This window comes from Protobothrops mucrosquamatus, unplaced genomic scaffold, assembly GCF_001527695.2.
Source record: "Protobothrops mucrosquamatus isolate PMUCROS unplaced genomic scaffold, P.Mucros_1.0 scaffold4676, whole genome shotgun sequence".
Lineage (NCBI taxonomy): Eukaryota > Metazoa > Chordata > Lepidosauria > Squamata > Viperidae > Protobothrops > Protobothrops mucrosquamatus.
In genome coordinates, this window is record NW_015390572.1 from 21,334 (window position 1) to 27,429 (window position 6,096).

A 6,096-nucleotide genomic window follows, 5' to 3' on the forward strand; every position below is an offset into this window, starting at 1 on the left:
AAAAAAAATTGTCACCTCTTCTTTGATACCTTAATCTTCCTGACAAAGAAGAGAAGAAGGTTATGATTCCCCCAGTTTCCAACTCTTTATACTTTGTGAGAAGTTCTTTGTTCATATATCAAGGACTGTTTCTGTAGATGAGGCCAAGGGCGGACTAGTCTGTTTCCAACATGGGTTCCTATCCTTGGCAATACCCCAAGCAGAGATATCCAGATCCCTTGCGCTCCCATGGACTCTGCTGACTTCGTCCTTAAGATGTGTGTGAGTGAGTGTGTGTGTGTGTGTGTGTTACATTTCTGAACCACCCATCTGCCTCAAAGAGGGATTCTGGGCAGTCCACAGTAAAACGTTAAAATATTAAAAAGGTATATATATATATATATATATATATATATATAAATTAGAAATGATATCTAATTTGGCCTCTGAATTGTCTTTCGGGAGTTGAAATGCTCTCTGCTTTTGAAGTGTGCAAGACCTTGTCTGATTGAAGAAACCTCTTTGTGATGCACCTTTCACAACTTGTGCATGTTAGAAAATGTGTTCCTTGCACACCCAGTAACCTTGAGATTATGTGCCACTTTATTTTTGTTGGTCAAGGAGACTTCAGGTGTTTCTTGAGACAGGGCAATGCTGAATTGTTGTTTCCCCCCCCCTTTTTTTTTGTAGGATTTTTCCCTGGGAGTTCTCAAGGGTGTGATGCCTTCCTGCGACACAAGATGACCCTCATTTCACCTTCCATCTTGAAAAAATACAGCATCCCTTTTGACCGGGTATGTAGTACGCAACCGTGTTTCCGATCCTTAGAACGTTATCCTCTCCAAGGGAGGAGCAGCAAGAAAACGACACCGACGCCCTTGTGACACTGGGGTCGAACTGCCATAGGGGAATCACCATAGTAGTCCTCGACTTACGCCCTGGTTAAGTGGCGTGGTTGTTAAGCGAGTTGTGTGATTGCACCCGGTTTTACAACCTTTTTACCACAGTCATTAAGTGAATTACATGGTTGCTAACCGAATCATGGGGTTTCCCCATTGACTGTTGGTTAGAAGCTGGCTGGGAAGGTCGCAAATGGTGATCCCGTGACCCCAGAATGCTGCAGGTTGTAGTCCACAAGTCTTAAAAACTTGGCCAAGGTTGGACAGCCGTGATTTAAATTGGGGGTCCCCAACCCCCGGTCCGTGGACCAGTACCGGGCCACGGCATGCCAGCAACCGGTCTGCACAAACAAGCAAAGCCCCATCATTGGGATGCAGGCACACAGAAAACCACACACTCTCTGGTCCGTAGAAAAACTTCTCTCCACGGAACCGGTCCCTGGTGCCCAAAAGATCGGGGACCTCTGATTAAGATAAGATTAAGATAAGATAAGATAAGATAAGATAACCTTTATTGTCATTTTTTTTACTGTGGGCACAACGGCACACATCAAAAATGAAATTTAGTTGCCCGTTCTCAAAGTGAAACACATACATGACACACACCTAAACATACTATGAACAACATATGCACAGACCCACATCCCCACATATACGTAGCAAATAAATGTTAAACGCTGTCCATCTTGAATAGATAACGGAAGGAGGAGGCTTGAGAGTTCACAAGGTTAATGCTGTATGGAACGAAACTCTGGCTGAATCTGGATGTTCTGCTTCGGATACCACGGAGCCCCCTCCTCCCAGAAGGGAACAAGGAAAACAGGTCGTGAAGAGGGTGTGTAGTGTCCCAGATAATCTTACGGACCCTCCTCAAGCAACACTTCTGTGCCATGTCCTGGATGGGAGGGAGGGAACTGCCAATGATCTTTTCTGCCGTCCTCACCACTCTCTGCACCGCCTTCCTCTCTGAAGCAGGGATGCTTCCAAACCAGACTGTGATGCCGTATGACAGGATGCTCTCGATCGTCCCCCTGTAGAATGATGTACCTGTCTCCCCTCACCCCCACCTCGTTGAGAACTTAAGTTTCCAGCTCTGGCAACGAGACATAAACACATCGCTAAATATAGCTGTATCTCCAGGTACACTATTTCTACATCTGGATTTTGTTATTATAAACTAAACCTTATGCTTGGGGGGGGGGGGGAGAAAAAAAATTCCCTTTATATGTAAAAGCACCTCCTCTACCAAGAGTTTTTCAAAGCCGAGCCTCGCTCAAAACTACCTGCATAATGAACTTCCCAGCCCAATTTTGTGGATATGCAAATGGGGGCTTGGTTCAAGCCTCCAGCTGGGCGAGCAGATGGAGTGCGGGAACACTCCGGTTCGGAGGGCTCAGCGCCGGCTGTTCGTACAGGTGGCTCGGGAAGAGATCCGGCATCTGAATTAAGCCGTTGTGATTACAAGGTTGTTGTGTTTTTTTTCCCCCTCCACTGCATAACTCAGTCTTGTCACCCTGGTTTCTGGTTTCACCTTTCCGTCCGTGGGTTAATTGTCGATGTCGGAAAAACATATTTACATGGAAGAATCAGGCGAAAAGGCAGACGAGGGAGACCAAGCACACATGCTAAACGCAGCACTTTTTATTGTTAAAAAAAGAAGAAGAATATTTGCAGCTCGGGGTGGGCTCCTTGGTGCTCTCTGAGCTGGGTGGTTTTCTTGCAGACGTTTCATGACCCAACTAGGTAACATCATCAGTGCTAGTAGGGAAGGGGGGTTGTGGAGAGGAGGAGGAGGAGGAGGATTGTGGGGTCCTTCGTGCTCTCTGAGCTGGGTTGTTTTCTTGCAGACGTTTCATGACCCTGCTATGTCATGTCATCAGTGCTAGGAGGGAGTAGAATTTAGTCATCGTTTATATCAGCGGTTCTCAACCTATGGGTCGTGACCCCATTTGGGGTCGATCGACCATTTCATGGGGGTCGCCAAGCAAGGCTGTCCGCCATTTTTTTCCCCTTTTCCGGCGGGTGCCTTACCTCCCTTAAGCTGGGCCAGCTGGTGGTCGGCCTGCCCCGTCTCTGCCGCTTGCCAGCTACGCCTCGGCCGGCGCAGGGGGCAGAACCACGCATGCACGGCACTCCCGGGCAGGGAAAGTCCTCGACTTATGACCAGTTGGGTAGTCCTCGACCTACGACCGGTTTAGTCCTCGACTTATGACCGGTTTAGTCCTCGACTTACGACCGGTTGGGGGTCGCGGCATTAAAAAGGTTGAGAAGCACTGGTTTATATACTAGTGGTTGCCCTGTCAGCGTTGCAGTGAGCTTTCTTGTCGGCTCCTTGATTAGGCTGTTGTTTACTATTGGGTTGTTTGAGCTGGTAGTTCCTTGATTGGGGTGTTGTTTACTGCTTGATTGTTCTAGTTTTAATCTTGGTATTAATCTTTGCTCATCTGGGTGCTGATTGCTGGCAGGGAGGTGTTTGGCTGATTTTGTTTCCTCTTTGGCTTGTTGATGGTCTCTTTTGAACGGTGTGTAGATACTGTTTATCTCTATGGGTCTGTCTGCAGCCAATTTATCTGAGGGCCAAGGAATTCGTCTAGTGCAGTGATGGCGAACCTTTTAGCGACCGAGTGCCCCAAAACCGCCCCTCCCACCCGCCCCCGCCTGCTCCGCCCGCCCCGCCTGCCCACAGGACCACCCACTGCCTCCATGGCCCGCTGCAGCAGATCACTCAGGCGGCCCTGCAGTGCCGTGGTGGCCACGCCCCCCATCCATGGCATCATCTGCGCACGACGGGGTGTGAGGCTGGAGTCTTGTCCATGCTGCCCGGCTGCTATGTCCTTGGTTGCGCTGCTGTGCGTGGGCCGTGCCTGGGGACGACTCTCCTCCGGGGGGGGGCTGCTGGTGAGGAGGGGGCCGTGGGTAGAGGCGGGGCTGGGGTGCGGGCCCACAGAAAGGGCTCTTGAGTGCCGCCTCTGGCACGCGTGCCATAGGTTCGCGTGCAGGGCTTTTCAACCTTTTCACCCATTGTGCCACTTTTAGGCTATGGCAACATCCGAGTACCACCAGTCGCCTAGCAAGGTGTCAAAAACTTGATGACCAAAAAAAAAAAAAAGGGAAAAATTGATGAAGTACAGGTAGTCCTCGACTTACAACATTTCGCTTAGTGACTGCTTGAAGTTACAATAGCACTGAAAAAAGTACCCCCCAAGCCACAGCCGAGCAAGACACCTGCCTGCCCACCCGGCCGCGCTCTTCCTCCTATCCGAGGTTTTCATTGTTGTGAGCATTTCTGTTGGGGAGTGGCAGCGGGGGTGGGGTGAGGGGGTGTTTGGTTTTTATCCCCCCCGTCTGCTGAGTGGTTGCAGCAGGTTTTGGTCACTTCACATGACCCTGGGACACTGTGACCGTCATAAATATGAATCAGTTGCCAAGCATCTGAATGTAAATCACAAGACCCTGGAGAGGCTGCAACATTCCAGCTGATCGGTGCTTCTTCTGGGCTCAGCAGAAGCACCAGGATCAGCGCCGAGCTCCAGCCGGAGCCTGGCACTGATCCTGGCGCTTCCGCTGAGCCCTGACAGCCCTGCAGCTCCAGCCGTCTCTCGCTCAGGCTTGCGGGGTGCCGCCACCAGTTCAGCTCATTCCCCTCTCCCGCTACTTTTCTAGGATGGTCGTGTACCACCTGTCAGGTGCCAATGTACCACAGGTGGTACCCGTACCACTGGTTGAAAAGCCCTGCTCTAGTGTGTTTAGACTTGGGCTTGGTCTGGGATGCTCACTGTTTCCCAGTGAAACCCATGGCAAGGTCTGTCCATTAAGGTGCTTTCGTTGTGTCTTCTGACTGCTCGTTGACGTTCATGGACACGCTCTGCTAGTCTTCCGCCTGTAGGTCCTACAGAGTGGCGATTACATTTCTTGCCCTGTCTGTTGTAGCTGACTCCTGTTTTTTTTTCTTCTTCTTCTTCTTCTGTGGCTACTAGATCTTTTGGTTGTTTGGGAGGGCTTGATTTGTGTTGTTTCTTGGTTATCTTTCGATCGATGTGAGGGGCGTTTGCACCATCACTGAGGTTGTCAAAAATTTACATTGTGGGGCAGATATCTGCGGGGGGGGGGGGGAGGCAAGCACACGAGCTTGTGTTTCATCCATTGGGTGGATGTCATTGCCCAGTCATTAGGAATCTGTTTCGTCTTGGGGTGTGATGTAACATTGTTCTCTTTCATTTTTGTGATTAAGATTTCCACCCAATCAAATACTCCGGTCTTTGTGTCCGCTGCCCTAGACTAGAGGGAGGGAAATAAGATATTGGGATAAGGCATCTTACTACACAGATTTGAAGTCCCCCCCCAGTCACGTGATTTGAAGCTCCCCCCCCCCATATTTACGGCCATTTGCAGCGTCCTGCGATCATGTGACTGCAATTTATAATGTCTTTTGCTGGAAACTGGCATTTATTTCCTTTTTTTTTTTTGGCAAACACAAAAAAGCCCCCCAGCCATTCCGAGCAATGGATTCACTTAATGGCCTCTAGCCTCTTGGGAGTGGGGGTTTACAAAACAGCTTTTCAAAATAGCATTTAAACCAACAAAATAGAAAATACAGGCAATTGAACTAGCAAGCAGCCGTGAGATTTTAACAAACTGAAAATGGCTGTCTCGTTTCATCAAAGGTGTAAATATAATAGGGGCCGTGTACAGCAAGTACAACTATACAGGCCTCAGTTACTTCCAGTAAGCAGGAATGTAGTCCCATAATAAGTTAATAAGAGAGGCACTGTGCTCTAGAGGGGAAGGTGCTAGCTTAGAAACCAGGCGACAGTGAGTTCTAGTCCCACCTTAGGCATGAAAGCCGAGTGGGTGACTTTGGGCCAATCACTAGGCGACAATGAGCTCTGGTCCCGCCTTAGGAATGAAAGCGGACTGATGACTTTGGGCCAATCACTAGGCGACAATGAGCTCCCACCCTCTGGAACGAACTACCCCCAGAGATCCGGGTGATTCCGGATCTCCCCTCCTTCCGCCGCACCCTAAAGACATGGCTTTTCCAACAAGCGGGTCTGGCCTAGGGAATTTTAGCGGGGTTTTTTAGGGGATTTTTAAGGATAATTTTAATGATCGGCCTGTTTAAATATTTCTTTTTAATTCGGCTTTTAATTATTGTATTTGTATTGTAGTTTTTATGAGGCTGTTAGCCGCCCTGAGTCCCATGAGGAGAAGGGCGGGG

General features: G+C 49.3%; 1 long non-coding RNA gene across 1 annotated transcript in view; it reads left to right on the forward strand.

Annotated features, from left to right (window-relative positions):
- LOC107299211 overlaps positions 1–6,096 on the forward strand; it is a 28,162-nt gene that overhangs the window by 14,139 nt on the left and 7,927 nt on the right. Inside the window, exon 2 of the long non-coding RNA XR_001549173.1 lies at positions 670–773. This is a non-coding gene — a long non-coding RNA (uncharacterized LOC107299211). The remainder of the gene's footprint in view (positions 1–669; positions 774–6,096) is intronic.